General features: G+C 41.8%; 1 protein-coding gene across 50 annotated transcripts in view; it reads right to left on the minus strand.

The window, feature by feature from the left end:
- ZBTB20 (zinc finger and BTB domain containing 20) overlaps positions 1–16,259 on the minus strand; it is a 770,050-nt gene that overhangs the window by 37,901 nt on the left and 715,890 nt on the right. The gene's annotated exons all lie outside the window — the stretch shown is intronic.

Consider the following 16,259-nt stretch of genomic DNA (forward strand, 5'->3'; position numbering starts at 1 on the left):
GTTTTCCAGCTGAGAGACGGGCTCTAGAATGCAATCTGCTAGCTACAGGGGCACTTGCCCGCTGCCTTCCGTATCTTTTTGTCTGTACTCTTGTTGTCGTCTCTGACAACCTGTTTGAGTATTCTCTAGGGTGCTTAGATGTGATACGGTGGTTTTCTGAGTTTTCCGAAGCTTAATGAAGAAGGAATGTTAAAAGGGCCAGAGACGGCAGTGTTGATCTGGGAGACTAGAGAGCACCAGGTGATCATATTTATCATTCAAACTGGGCACCTTTGAGAGTGAAGGGAGCACTGTTAATAATAGGTTAGGATGGCAGGAGTAAACCAGGAGTAAGATGTGTGCTCACCCTAGGTAATGGGTGCTCTATGTGCTTGTTAGAGGGACGCATCAAACAGCTCCCAGTAGGAAGGCAACAGTCAGCTATGTGGAGGCTGTGGGTAGCCTGACCCAATGCCACCCTTATACCCCAAGCTGTGCAGACAAAGGATAATGTTGGTAACATTTGGATCACAGATTGAGAAAGAAAACAGGTGGCTATAACACTAAGTCTTAGGGCTTTCCTGTTTTTCTACCTCACCTCTCTCTCCCAACCATCCTTCAGTCAGATTCCCCATTCTTGCCTTCACAACTGAACAGGCAGCTTGAGAGAGGCCAAGTAAGTGCGCTTTCAAAACCAGGTGGCCCAAGGACTGATTGTTGGCTGGTGACCCAGATCCCTGTCTTGTTAGAAGTAACCCTGGAGGTAATGGGCCATAGACGGGAGGAAGGCGCACCTCCTCGGCTTCTTTCTCCTCTGCCTCAGGGGAGAGGACCTGCTCAGGGAAGTCTGAGCTCAGCTAGATTTTCTACCTGCATCACTCAAGCTCCTCCAGCTGTCTGAGCTTAGTCGGTGTGACCGCGCCCTTTTAGAACTCATTTCCTTTGTTCCCATCTTTACATTTAGTAATTCAGCCCCACATATATCCACTTAACTTAATAAATGCCTATAGGCCCTATGTTCACTTTGTTACGATTCGCACGAATTTTTACATAAGAGAATTCCTTCTTGTTCCAACTTCCATCAGGTCTGTTACATGCCTAAAATATTTCATCAGGCTACTGTTTCTACTTTTTTTTTTTTGCTTATGTAAAACAAATTCTCTTTGCCAGATTAAAGAATCATGGTGAATCCTCTATAACTATACCAACACAAAATAGGGCCCCAGAGGAAAGCCCCAATAACCCAGGAACGAATATTCAGGAAGTCAGCAGACAAATTCCAAGTTCTTGCTGAGTCCCCCATGCATATGCACCATGATAATAGGAGCACATATTTTCTTTTAGAGCTTACTATGTTTTAAGTTTTAACTACTTTATATATATTATTTCATTTAATCCTCACAACAACCCTATGGTGCAGGTAGTAGTATTATCCTCATTTTTCAAATGAGGAAACTGAGGCCAAAGAAATTAAGAAATTTGCTCAAGGCCACATAGGCAATTGGTGATAGAGCAGGCGGTTGAACCCAGTAGCCTGGTTCTAGAGCTCACACTCTTCTCCGCTTCACAATATTGCATTCCTTGCCCCTGAATGAAGTCTGGGCCTTAGGTGTCCCTGGGTCTGCTGTCAAGCTGTGTGAAAAGGCATGCCCAGTATGCCCTCCAGCTGCTTCGACCCCTATCCATGAGTTAGCAGGGTTTTCATGTTTCCGGGCCTTGGACTTCAGTTCAGCCTCAGTCACCTACCAGAGAACATCTTTTTTTAAGAACAACACAAGAGATACAACTCGTCCTGGCACTAAAATGTAGAATTTTCTATATACAATTGTACTACCACCCAGGTCTCTTTCCTTTAAGTAAAACAGCAAGCCCTAAAAATGGCTAAGTCTCTGATAAAATCACCATCTCTGAGCAGGATGGATTTATTAAAAATTTTTTTCCACACAGGTGAAAACACTCTTTAAACATACATTTGCTCATAGCACCAGTCACAACTATATCACTGGAGATGTCATCTATGACAAAGAGTTGTCTTCTTTCTGATAATTCTGGGAAGCAGCTCTATCACAATTATCATAATAATTAATACCCATGTAGTGTTTCAAAGTGTACAAACTCTTTCACATGGAACATCTCATTTACCCCTCACAACAACCCTATATGTTTTCAGGACAGGTCCTGTGATTACTATTTGATGTAAGAGGAAGTTGAGGCACTCAAAGTGTCTAAATGATTTGCCCAAAGCTTTACACAGCTAGTAAGTGGCAGGGTTGGGAGTAGAACCCACGCCCCTTGATGCTTTTTTCGCTGCATCACACTGGATGGCTGAGGACCGAAACCTGGATTGCTCAAAGACCTAGGGCCATCCTAACTCTCAGGACATAGAAGATCCTGTGGGATCCTAATTCTCATAGAAGAAAAGACAAAGACAGTGAAAGTGGTCATGGAGGTTGCTTTAGAGATGGAAATGGTCAACAGCAAAAGCCCTCGTGTTACACACACATACACACACACAGACACAATACACAGAAGCTCATGAGAAAAATTCAAACTGTTTGTTTGAATTTTGACTAAACTGGTCAAATCTATCTAAACAATCAGGTAACCCCACAGAGAAAATTACAAAAAATTTGTCTGTTAAGTAGTCTGAGTTATGATTATTGCAGTACTGTTGTCACCAACTTCCTTAAAAACCACAGACTCAAACCTGCACACATATCTAACCTGATCTGACAAGCCTAGTTGGATTTTTATAGACAATTTTAAACACCTCCCTGAGCACACGGGTCCTCCACTGCAGTGAGCAGCCATGAAAGGCTGAATTGGTTTTGCTGACACGGGTACAGAGGCCATGGGGGACCCTGCCTGTCCATTCAAGCGCGCCTCGTTCTTCCAGCACACAATGCTAAAGCAATTCCTTTCCCAGGCTTTCTTTTATTTTTAACACTAATACAGTGGGAAAAAGTTTCTGCCACAGCGAGGCAATGTCCAGGCTTTTGTGAAACACGTCCTTTTCATCCAATGGGCATTAATGTATAGATTCCAATGGAATAAATCTGAAATACTCTACTGTAGAAGATTTGTTCCCCATTGAAAACAAATCTTGATTAGATGGTTATTCAGGGACTGTATAGGGAGGAATGGTGTGAAAATGCTCACTCCATTCTTTCCTAGATTGGCACTGAATAGGCATTTGGGCTATTCAAAAAAAAAAAAAAAGAAAAAACCCTAAACTCTACAAAACCATACAACTTTACAAAGATTATGTGTATTTGGGGACGCCACCTCACCCTCCAGAAAAACCCCACAGTGGTGTGAACATAGAACTGATGGAGCAAAATGAAAAAGGTGATAAAAATAGTTCTCTGTGTGTTTTAAAGTAACAACCTACCTCCTTTCCACTGGAGTGAAAATATAGACTCAGCCTGTAACGGCAATTCGCTAGAAACATGCGCGTAATTCTATTACTGAAAGCAATCCTGCATTCTAAGTGATTGTGTTCTGTGAGTGAGCACAATATGGATGGGGCGGACGCAGGAGTGAGTAGTGGAGGGAAATCTGCTTGTAGTGAAGTAGGTGATAGAGGGCCCGGCTCTCTATCTTGTAGGAATCCAGCTCCTGCCTGGCCCTTCCACCGCAGGTGTCCAGGGATAGGCCTTAGCATGAGAATAAAATGCTGCCTGTGCACAAGGGAAAAGGAACAAGAAAGGAAACAGCAGGCCATACAATCTCTTTCAATTAGGTGTGAAATGCAGTCCTTCCTCAGACCGGATATATAAAATGAGACTAGTGCAGGGGTGAGGTGTATAGAGGGAGAAGGGAATTTGAAGTCTGTGACTTGGGAGGAAACACCAGCTTTCAAATTAAAAGCATTGTGAATTTCGGTCAAGCCAACAGGTCTAAGTCAAGTGGCAGGGCCGAAAAGCCCTTGAGCTTTCAATCCGGGCCACCAGGCTCACTTGAGGTAAGTGGGTCAGCACATGAAATAGAGCTAGGTGGCCAGGCCTCCGCAGCCTGGCCTCTTATATCACACTCTTTTCCACATGGTACCTTGATACCTTTAGTACGCTGAGGTTGCTCTTTCATATATCAGGTGATTAGTGATGATCTTAAGCTACTGCATGTTGGTGCTACTTACCAAGTTGGTCACACCAGGAAAGAGCCAGTCATGCTGGAGAAAGAAGGGTTGTGTGTGGTCATTCAGCCCTTTTACTCCTCAAATCTACATCTGTTGCCCTGCCAGGGTCAAGACCTCACTTGTGTCTACTTTATCTCTATGCTGAGGGGGACTTGCTGAGCCTCTGCACTATAGAAGGATAGAGGTTGCTTCCTCATAGCTTCCACCCTCTAAGGCACATGGTCCTGTATGTCCTTATCCTCTCTTTCTGTCTCACTGGCATCTTCACAATGTTTAGAGGGTGGCTAGGGGCACTGGGGAAATCACTTGAGCAAGTGGAAGGTGGTAGGCTGAACAAGACCTCTTTCTCCTACCCTGGCTCCATACACCTAGCATATCCCAGCTGTCACTGCCCTTGTAGGCAAACTATGGGAGGTCATCAGCCTATGGGAAGGAGAGCAGCCCCGCTTTACTTACCCATTCCTGGGTGAAAAGGGGGATGTGTTGGGCTGTCTCCCAATGAAAGTTCTCCTCTGTCTTCCAGATTATCTAAGCCCAGGGTACAAGAACCATCAGAGATGTCATTTTTTTCCCCCTTAATCATCAGTAGCAGAATTCTTCTCATAAAACATAGATCAATTGTTCAACCTTCAGAAATTTCACTTTCAAACATATTTTCAGGAATACACCAGCTATGAAAGTTGGGAACAGCCTGTATGTGCTTTTACAGTCGATGCTTATAATTTTAGCTGGACAGAGGTATGAAAATTACTAACTTGTTTAAAGTGTTTACAACACCATTCTATTTATGATCTCAACACTGTAGTTGTGTACATCTTTTATATTATTTGAATTTTCATTCATACATGTAGTTCACACATGTAATGAATTTTAATTCCTTCTGGAGCACATTTTAAGTATTTAAAGGTCCTTACAAAGTGTATGTTTAGAGCCAGCCCTGATGGCCTAGTGGTTAAAGTTCAATGCACTCCACTCCAGGGACTTGGGCCCGGTTCCTGAGTGCAGAACCACACCACTCGTCTGTCAGTAGCCATGCCGTGGCCATGGCTCACATAGAAAAACTAGAAGGACTTACAACTAGAATATACAATTATGTACTTGGCCTTGGGGGAGGGAAAAAAAAGAGAGGGAGAGGAAGATTGGCAAAAGATATTAAGTCAGGGCAAATCTTTACCAGCAAAAAAAGAAAAAAAGTATGTGTAGTCTTTAAGAGGTAGCCACATTTTTTCGTGAGTAGACGTTTCTACTCTCATAGGGATAAGGTCAGAAGCTTTCATTAGGCTCTCAAAGAGGTCTGTGTTGCCCTCAAATTAAGACTCATGTACTGAGATTCAAGCATCTCTCTTGATACTTTCAATCATCTCAACTGCTTTCAATAATCACAACCTCTGAAACTCATGCCACCTGCACTACGAGCATCAGGCCTGTGGAGCTAATATTTCCCATTGACTTAAGTTGAGCTGACCTTATTTTATATGATAAACTCAACCGTCTTAGCCAAAGTGACAGAAGTTACCTTTCAGAAGAGAATGATTTAAAAACAAAAATAGGATCGATAGGGAAGAGAGCAAAAAAGAGAGGAGAAAGGTAGATAATAAAATACCAACGTGGGCTGAAATCTGGAGGAATGGAACAGGGCCAGAGAGTTGTATAATTGCTGAGGCCAAATGTTATTTAGGAAAATTTGGTTTGAATCAGGTTTTTATCAAAGTGGATACCCTTTGACAGCTAACACAAATCCACAGAAGAACGAGGAAATGCCCTTTAACTTTTTTTGATTGCTAAAAATTAGAATTGTGGTATAAGTTGAATAAAAGGTAAATACAAACTCGATGTGCACTTCTGATGCAGCCAGCAAGATGGAGTTCACCTGAAAGTTCTGTACTGCTTCAAATAGGAAGCCTGCTTTTCTTTCTTTTTCTCTCCCTTCCTTCCCCGTCCCTCCTTCCCTTTTTCCTTCCATCCCTCCTTCCTTCTTTTCTTCCTTCCTTCATTACTCTCTCCCCCGCCCCTCCCCCTTCCTTCCTTTCTTTCTTCCCTCCCTCCCTCCCTTCCTTCTTTTCTTTCTTCTTTCCTTCCCTCTGTTACATCATCAAGTTTTATTCAGCTTCCAGTCTGGGGAACAAGGGTGCCAAATTGTGAACTGGGAAACATTTCTCCCATGGTCTTCAGGCCCATCTCCACATCTGGACTGATCCTCCCTACCTGACCTCCTTTCCCTCTTTCCACACTACCAAAAAGCAAAAGCTTTAGACTTTGTCTGAAGGCTGGGAATAGATTGATATTACTAGTGAGATCTTCAGGTCCAGAGGAAGAAGCAGTTCCAGGGGAGCCTCTTCACTGGGCTCTGGAGGCTCAGTTTCCCTGCCAGCCCAGGTCTTTGGTTTGCCTGATTTCAAATGAAGTCTGCTGTCATCTACAAGAGGGGACTAAGAAATGCCTGCCCATACATCTAACATTGCAAATACAACTGATTTATGGATAAAGCCACTTTGGGGTGGCTTGAATTTTCACCTATTCATTAGTGAAACATTTACTAAGAACGCCCCAGTGTAAATGGACCCATAAGGACATAGATGATCTGAAATCTAAAACAGTGGAAGAAATTCATCCCTAAGGACCTCTGATATTTGAAATGTACGTTAATCAATCAACTTTTCCGTTCTGCTTTTTGGACTCTGTGAATGTCATAACTGGAGCTCAGAATACAAATTTAGGCCATATTTTAGCAACTATATAGGACCTAATGGTATGCTTTTTCTATGTAAAATTTACCCCCAACCTCATTCTACTGTCAATTCCTTATTTTACTTCTACTCCAATTTCTTTTTGATAGTTCTATATAAATATATTTTCCTACATATTTATTAATGTATTGAATATTCTTTCCAGCCAACTTAAACCCCTTTAGTTATAAAGTGCGGATAACATCAAACAACTAATCAACAAGTAATTGAACATCTACTTCATGGAACCAATTCCAAACGTAAGTGAAAGCTTCAGTGTTGGGTATTGTCAAGCCACATGCTTTATGAATTTCTATTCTTTGGGCATCTGATTCCAGTGGAATAAAACACTGAAAGTTCAAACACCTTCTTTACTCTGTTATAGTCCAGCTTGTGAGAGCTAAGGTTTAACTGTGTGAACAAAGGCACAGGATAGCTATAATTCCAGACAACACTCTGAAAGACACCTGTGCCCTCATTCCAAAGCTGAAACGAAATGGCTTCTTCCTGACGAGGGAGGACCTGCTGGGACTGAGGAGAAAAGTCAATGAAATCTGCGGTTGATGCCTTTAAATCCTCTTATATCGTAAACCTTCTGAGACACCTTTTAGGAGTTTGATTTTTTTTTTTTCTCTAAAGCTCTTTCCTTACAAATTTAGCTCCTGCCCTATTGTAACCTTCTCCTTTGTTCCCTAAATCTGGGGAACAAAAACACAGAGATGCTGCGTCCGTGGGTGGGATACAAAAGTGAACAAAAGGATCTACTTAAATTCAGAGTGTGCAGTTTGAACCTGGCTTTGGATAGGCCTTGAAGAGGGATCTCTATGTTCAAATATTCAGTTCGTAAGTTAGTCCTTTCTTTTGCTTGAAAAGAAATTATAAATTTAAAACGTGTTTCTATAAAAACCAGCATCTTCTTACTAACCTGTTCTTTTGATCTCGACATCATCATATACTTATTTTAAAGGAAAAACAAATTTTTCACGTTACTGAGTTCAAAGATCCAGCATAACTCCCAGGAATGGCATTCCTTTGGAAAATATCATCAACTGATGATGAAGCATAGTTAGGTAAGAAATTAATTTTTTGACTTTGGGAAAACTTTCATCTGAACTTCAATGAGTGAGAAAACAGAACCCCATAGTGTCATTTTAGAAAAGCTTTCTGACTGAAATAATCAGAGATTCCCAATTCACAGAACTTCCTTTAGTCCTCTGTGGCTGCACTGTCTGAAACTGCTTTTGAAGCAGACCTTCAGATTCACGCTCTAATGTTCACTTTGCTTGTGTCTTCCTAGAAAAAATAAGTTGCTTCCATTGTGACAATTGGTTTCAAGCACTGCTCTCTTTGTTGGTAGGAGGGCGCCAAACTATTTCTCTAAGGAAAGTGTGGACTTGAGTCGTGATAGATCGTTTTACTGAGGAATGAAGGCCTTCCATCTCAAAACGACAAGGAAAAGCCAAGGAAAAAGCTAAATTTGTTTTGCTGGATGACTGGTTATGATGGAAGCACAGTTTAAGCATCTTAAACTGATGTGGGCCGGTTTAAGAAAGTAGCTGAAACTATGTCTCAACAGCCCATCCAGGGGAATATCTTATAGAACTAGGACAGGATTTCCTTAAAAAACAATCAGATGTATCTTCCTTTTGGCTCATGGTGAGATGAAGAAGAAACTAAATAAGTATTGTCAGAATCTAAAACCTTGGGAGGCACTGATCAATAAGTGAAGTGGAAGGCACTCTTCATGATTGTTCTAAGAAAGAGTAACATACTGTATTTTTATTTTGTTTATTTTTATTATATTCTTTATATATGCTTTTAAATAATGTTTTATTATATTATTTATATATTACAGGAAAAAACATATTAAGCCATAAGAATCTTCTATAGCTCTAGGTAACATTCTAATTATCTCATCTCACTTCACCAATTTGATTTAATCTTAATTTCTCATTTTTCCCCAAATAAAACCTCTGTGCCAATCCAAGAAGTTGGACATTTTGCTGTCTCTTGAATGTATTGCATTCATTCTCAATTCTTTTCTTCTGCTGAATTTGTCCTGAGTTCTGAAATTATTGTGCTTTCGCTACTTACCAAATCTTATGTACCATCCGAGAACCCTATTCAAAGTTCTTCCTTTTGTGGCTCCTTCTTTGGTTACTGGAGTCTGTCTTGAGTTCTCTCCTTTCCTAGTTCCCACTGGTTGGTGAAGTAATAAACTGAAACATTAGTTTCTGGTTTTTTTCCCCACTGAATTAGAAAACTTTCATAATAGGCAATTAAGAAAGGCCAAGCCTTGCACACAGTTCTGGGCTCCCTCGCCCCTGGGAGTTGTGGCTTCAGAGCCCAAATCAGAAGTTAAGCCCCAAAAACAAAGCCTCAAGACAAAGGGCTTTGTTTTTTGAATGCAGCTCCTTTAAGGGCAATTAAGCTGGGCCCTTTCTGGGGTGAGGAGGGGAGCCTGGTGCTGTGGAATTATACTGAGTTGGCCTGACAGGGGAGAAAAATCATCAACTTCCCTTCAAATGGGGAAGGTGCCAAGGTTTGAGGTTCCCGCTTGCACACAACTCCAGTTGGGGTAATTGCTTGGCACCCTTCAGGAGGCTGGACATAAAAAGGCACTATCTTGAGAGGAACTGTGATAGTCGTGGGGCTGGGTCCATGCTCAGTAGCAAGCACCACTGTGAAGGGCATCTCTAAACCCAGCTATTGCAGCAGTGCCTGGTAGTCAGATGGATCAGGTTCAGTGGCATCCTTGTTGGGTAGACAAGTGACGTCAATGATGGAGACCACCATGGACCAAGGATCTGACCCCTCCCTGGATTCCATGAGGCAAGTCTAAGCGAGGGAAGGGAACCCTGAAACTTGACTGCATTTCTTGCTAACTTAGTGATAGGGGCCTTGGGTTTAATTTTCTTTAGAGAAATAAGGAAACGTTTCTTGCACCTGAATGTTGTGAAATAAATCTGAACTTCCAACAACATGTACCACACAATTTAGTCCTTAACAGTATATTATTGCTTATTGTCTCTTTTCATTTTTTTCATTTGTGTCTGTTTTATATCTGTAAGGATACTCTAAGCTTCCTGAAGGCTAGTACCTTGCCTTGTTAAAACTACAACCACAGCTACAACTTATTGGATCCCTCACACTGCCCAATATATTTCTGTACAGTGAGTAGGTCCTATCTGAGTATTTGTTTGGCAACTCTCCTTTGCATTTCAAAAACATGCTGACAATAAATGGGAACCTTAGGTGCACCTTTTCTCTGACATATGTCTACATGTTGTAGCCCCCGGGGGTCTTTCCATCCCCAAAGTTCCACGTAATGTTCTTCTCCCTGTCCTTTATTACCCTACCCATCTCATCGGGAAATAGCCACAGTTCTATTTTCAGTATGAATTTAAGGTCCAAGAGTTGGTTTTTCACGTGTTCACTGAGTTTTCCCCAAACTGTGCTCATTCATTTATGATTTCTGACACATGCCACACACTCTCCATCTTCCTGATTCCATTTCCCCCAAGAGATAGCTCATTGGATCCTCCTGTCAGCCGAAGATTCAGTGGAATTCTAAGTCCGCCACACCTTGTAACCCAAAGTGAGAAGAGAAGACCAATCTGTGATGTGTTATAAAAATGATCAGGCCGAACTCCCACCACTCTTGCCTAACTTAAGGAAGCTACCTTGCTTGTTACAGAGACATCTGTCAATCAGCTTTGATCACAGGTATTTAAATTTGCATAAACAGTGTCAGGGATTGTTTAGAATATATTTTCACTTGATGGCCACTGGGTGTCCTCATTTACAAAGTAAATATGCAATATTTAGTGTAGGTCATCAGAGAGAATAAAAAACACTAGTTTTCTCTTCGGCCTTTATACACATTGGGTATAAATTTACTGCTGAACTCACAACGAGGTCACATATTACTACTGTTTAAAAGCCTTCATGTCAAACTGTTAAAGTTTATAACCAAAAGTAACTTCTGCAGGTTCCAGACACCAATTTACAAGGCAGTTTCCTCAATAGAGGAGACTGTGATCAAGCTATTAGAATGAGCCCTTATTCATTTGAAAATTGGCATGGGATTTTGACTATCTGCCGAGAGAGCCAGCAGAGAGGAGCAGAGAAGGTCTTAATTTATTCTTGAAAGAAAAGAGAACACCAAATATCTCTATGGGATATTTGTTAGATTCTGTTTTTATCTCAACTTTTCTGAAAACCAATTAAAAATAATAATGAGAAAGATAAAATATGTCTTCTGCCTGGAAAACCTGAAATAATGTGAAAGATAGGACAATGAGCTGGGTCTCATAATGATTATCAACCATTTCATATCTAAAGACAAAGGATTAAGTTATTCCTTTGTGGACCAGTTATCCCACCTGTGAAATGAAGATGCTTGTGCTTCACAGGGATGTTGTAGGACAAATGAAATAGACTATGGAGGCATGTAGGCTTCCTAGGAAGAGAAACTGTACATAAGATCGATTTAAGGCATTACTAATAGTCTAACAGCTTTGTGACTTGTCCCTGACGGCAGACAGGAGTCAAGGCCAGAGCTCACGCAGCCGACGAATCTTTACTGATTCAACTACTCCAAGGTGCTCAATGTGATGCACTACTGGGCAACCACATTGTGTGCTCCAAAGTGATTTTTGCATGCCTAGGATTGTCAATGCTCCTAAATTTACATTACATACAGGTCTGATGAGATTCTTTCTTTGCACGGCCAAAAGGATTTCCACCTCATCACCTTGCAAATACTCAAACTTGAGATACAGAACTACTACTGAATGTATAACAATACTTGCCTTCAAATGTTGCACTTAACCAACTAGCTAATGTTTTTCAAAATCAAAGTTAACTTTACTGTAATATTTTTTTCACTGTTCTATTTCCCCTGCTTAATAATTATTGTTTGGCATGTCATTTCAGTATATAAATTAGCATACAATTCTGTGCCATGACCAACAATTTATACAGATGATACCAGGGAAACTACGAAGCTCCATGAGCTATTCCCTGCCTTGCAGAGATGTTCTCTGGTCTTACTGGCTTTGCTTAACAGCCTTTTCTGTTTTTAAAGGACCACCCACCCAAGCCTCTAGTACAGTCGCCTGTAACTCTTAATCAACTGTTTAAATCTGGGACAATGCACAATAGCCAGGTCACTTACACCCTGAGATTCTACTAAAGGATCACAGTGCACTCAAAGTGTATGGACGTCTCTCATTTCTTCTAAAGATCCTTAAATTCCTGGGATGTCTAGCATTTTCTGACTCTTTAATTAGTAGATTCATTTTTGAACTACTGTAACCCCAAAGACACATATCTGCAGGGTCCTCCTGACTGCGTTCTCCCCTAAGCCTTTTCTCCTTTCAATTTCCTTAGTTTGCTCCTTTAATTTCACTTTTAGAACTTCTTGAGGCTCGGTGGCTGAACACCACACAGCGCAGGTCTTATCTGATGTGCCGGCGCCTGGTGTGGTCTAAGACACACTGGTGTTTTGTTCGTGAAGTACAGGACTGATGTTCTAAAACCTAGACTCCAACACAAAGGAGATCATTAGCTCGTTTTAAGTGTCTCTTTTCTTCCCTCCCGGCCTCCTCCTACCCACCCCAATACTTCCTTAGTTCTATGCACTGGCAGCAGATGGCAACCATATTCCAAAGCTGAGTGTATACAAAATCACGTCATGGAGAACAGAGTGGCTTCAAAGTTAGCTTTCTATTCAAGTGGGATGGCGGAGACTTCTGGAGGAGTGAACTCATCTCTCATTCATTTAATCCTCTATTCATTCAACCGGGAATTTGTTTTCCTACACATCCGTCTACTGTCCAGCCAGTTGAGGGAGGGCGGGCATGAAGAACTCTGTTGAGGGCCCTTCCAGCGGGAGGGCACGAAGATTCCATGCCAAGCTCTTGTTTCCCTGGACCAGCTCTGCCTGCTGCTGATCAAATCCTGCCATTCCCATGAGAGGAGCTTCGGAGCACTGTGTGGGGGGCAGATTTCTCAAGAACTGTCTCCTTGCTAGATTGACAGTCACATGCTGTGTTCCCCAGACAAAGATTAGACCCAGGAAAGGGGTGAAACAAGGAGGAGGGTGTGGGGTTGCAAACAAGTGAGCAGGATGGTAGGACAGTAATGGAGGTGAGAGTGGCAAAACCTTTCCCTGTTTGTTGTTTCAAGGTTTGCTGGAGCTTTCGCCTAATCATCTGTTTAAGCATCTTGAAAATAAGTGTCTATTTTCATGATATCTATCAAAAACAGGCACCAGATTCTACTACAAAGTTGACCTTCACCCTGCCATATTGCTACTAGAATCAAAACATGCAGCAGTCCACAACCAACAGAAAGCGACTCTGCTTTCCCAGCATACAAACCAGAGGGTCTCTGTGATCCTCTTTGTTTTGAAGGTTTGCCGAATGAAAAAGAATCAGGTGAGAAATCAGTACCTATACTTTTACACATGAGTGAAATGCTCACAAATGCACTATTCTCTTCCTTTTGCTCCTTCTCCCCACCACATCCATTCATTCAACAAATATTTGCTGAGTACCCACTACAGCTATGCACTCTGCTAGGTGCTGAGGATCCAGCAATGAACAAGATAGACAGGATTTCTGCCCTCAGGAATTCTTCCGCCTGGCCAAAATAAGCATTTAATAATTTAACTGCTAGAATGTTATTTGAGGAACAGGAATAATTCATCTTACCTAGTATTTCTTCTGAATCTTTCTCAAACATATTTCTTGAAATCTCCTTTTACCGAGAAACTCTGGCTTTTAAAGCTCTCTCTTTCTATTGTTATATTCATTCCTTTCTTGGCTACAATGTTGAGAGTTCAGCTTGCAACTGCTATCTTTTTTTCTTTTTTTTTTTTTGGTGGGACTATAACCCTGAGGATCATTACTTTTCAAGCTACACATATATTTTCTCTGTAAATATTGTACCATCTAATTTGTGTCTTTGGATTCTGCTGATTAGCCATCAACATGTGATTTAAGGAAGACTGCATACAAGATGCAGAAATCATGACTCGGTAAGTTCTTATTTTAAAGCTCTGACTTGGGATTTATACAGACTTGCACACAATCGAGGTTAGCATTTGATCTGCAAACATTACTAAGAGACTTGTAGCTCAAGTTGCACACTCAGGTGTCTCTGGAACTCCATACGCAGCAGCAAAATTGCTCCAGAGTTGAGAAGCAATTGTCCACAATCATCTCCACGCATGATCAAAACCCACGTGGGCACCGCGGGACACAAGGCTCACTAAGGACAATGAGCCAACAAGTCTTACTGAATTTCTTAAGATGCCATTTTTTTCTCCCTACTGCAAACTGCTTCAGAAGGGAAGCAGGTCAGAGAGTGGGGTGATTAAGAGCAATCCTCCTCTGCAGTGTAACATTAAGTCTTCTAACTTTACCTCTATTTTGAATTATTTCAAAATATTCCGAAGCCATCAGGCAGACTTTCTTTCAAACAAGATAAAAGATGTATTTCTTTGGTTGTAAGTACATCTCTTTGCAAGGGGCTCTCTGATGTGCCAGCCCAGCAGGTTGCCCATTCTAAGGGCCCGATGTTTTGGTCTTTTCAGCTATTAGGGCTGGAAGGTGGCTATGGTGAGAGGACCCCTAAGGGCACACAGTAAGGGCACGCACAGGCTCTACAACGCATTCTGAGGAAAGACAGTGCACAAGTCCATTGTCTATAATTTGGAAGTCTCCCATGGATTAGAATGCACTGGAGGACAAGAAGGAACGTAATAGGTTAATACTATAATAGAATGCAAATAATACTTGAAACCTTCCCTACACCAGGAAGAAAACATTCAGAAAGGTTTTTTTCACTTCTCCGAGCCACAGTTTCCTAATCTGTAAAATGGGGTGTTTTGTGAGAATGATATAATGTATTTGACACAGAGTGGGTGCTTAGTGAATATTATTCCTTTTCTAATTTTAGAAAAATTCAGAGAAATGGGAGAATAAAAGAAAGCTCATGGAGAGGCTTCCCTGTCTCAGAAGGGACGGGAGGGCCGGGCCTTCTCCTGCTGGCAGGAGGGGAACGGCTCCCACACACTCTCCTCCTCAGAGCTGGGGCTTTTGTCTCGGTCATTCCCAGGGGGAAGCAAGGGCACCTGCTACAACCTGCATTTATGTTGCATCAATTTTTAGTACATATTCCCTTAATGATTTAAAACACTTAAACTATAGCTAATGCTCAAACTGACCGAGTGCTGGCTGTCTGTCTGGTGCTGTTTTAGGGGCTTCACATAAAGCATTCCATTGAATTCTTATAATAACCCAATGACATAGATACTATTTTCACTCTCATTATGCATATGAGGAAATGGGAACACAGGAGCTTAGGTAAAGGCATGTAAAATGCATTCATACGCTGAAGTTCACATTAGAAAGAGCAAACAACTAGACCATGGGGCTGAGAAAACATTTTCTGAGCAATACACGGTCCAAATCTTAGTCCATTATCAACATGTTCAAGAAATAGCTTCAGATGTCTGTTATCATCCCGCCCTGCCCTGCGGGCATATTGAAGGGACCTGAAAGAGCATCGGGAGTCAGTCTGCATTTGGATGCTAGCATCGGACTTCTCCTTCCTGCTTCTTAGTTTCCTCTGGAGGCCACGTTTGAGGATGCAGGTTCTGACTGGGATATGACATGGGGAAGGGGTTCTTTCATCCTTTTAGTTCCCTGACTCCAATAGAATGAAAGGTACACACTCGTGTCCCAGAACAGCACACCCATAGGCGTGCGTACGTGTGTGTGTGTGCACATCTTCTTAGGAAGTTCATGGACTCGGAGAGGGAGGTTCACTCATGGCACCAGTGGTGTCTAAGGCCTCCAGGTCAAGAATTCATCCTCTGGAGGGAGGGGCGTACCAACTGCCTAAACCCTCTGCTTGTGTCACTGCCCAAGGACGCCAAGTCTGCTCGGGAGTGCCTCTCTCAGCCTTTAACTCAGGATTACGAGGCTGCTTCAGGAACCCAGGATCCAGTCACCCCTCTGGTATGTGTAGGTCAGGAATAAAATGGAATCGGCTAGATTTCTGGGCATTTTCTTAAAATTGGAAAAAACACCCAGGCCTGCCTGGAGAGATGTACAGTATTTCCCCGAGGAAAGTATTTCCCTCCATCCTTTCTGCTGGGGTTAATTTCTAACGGTTGAAGTTCAGCATTTGCATGTGTATTTTCCATGAGACATGGAATTTATGCTCTGTAGCTCAAATTCACATACACCTTTGTTCCATTGTCTCCCTTATATCCAAGTACACAGCTGAGATACGATGCAAAGAGAAAATAACTGATTATACAGGAAAGGAAATGATTACAGCAAAAATCTGAATGACAAAGTTAACTTGTTAATTCTTCAAATTCTTCATGTTGTGGGCTA

Source organism: Equus asinus, chromosome 5 (assembly GCF_041296235.1).
Source record: "Equus asinus isolate D_3611 breed Donkey chromosome 5, EquAss-T2T_v2, whole genome shotgun sequence".
In the NCBI taxonomy this organism is placed as follows: Eukaryota; Metazoa; Chordata; class Mammalia; order Perissodactyla; family Equidae; genus Equus; species Equus asinus.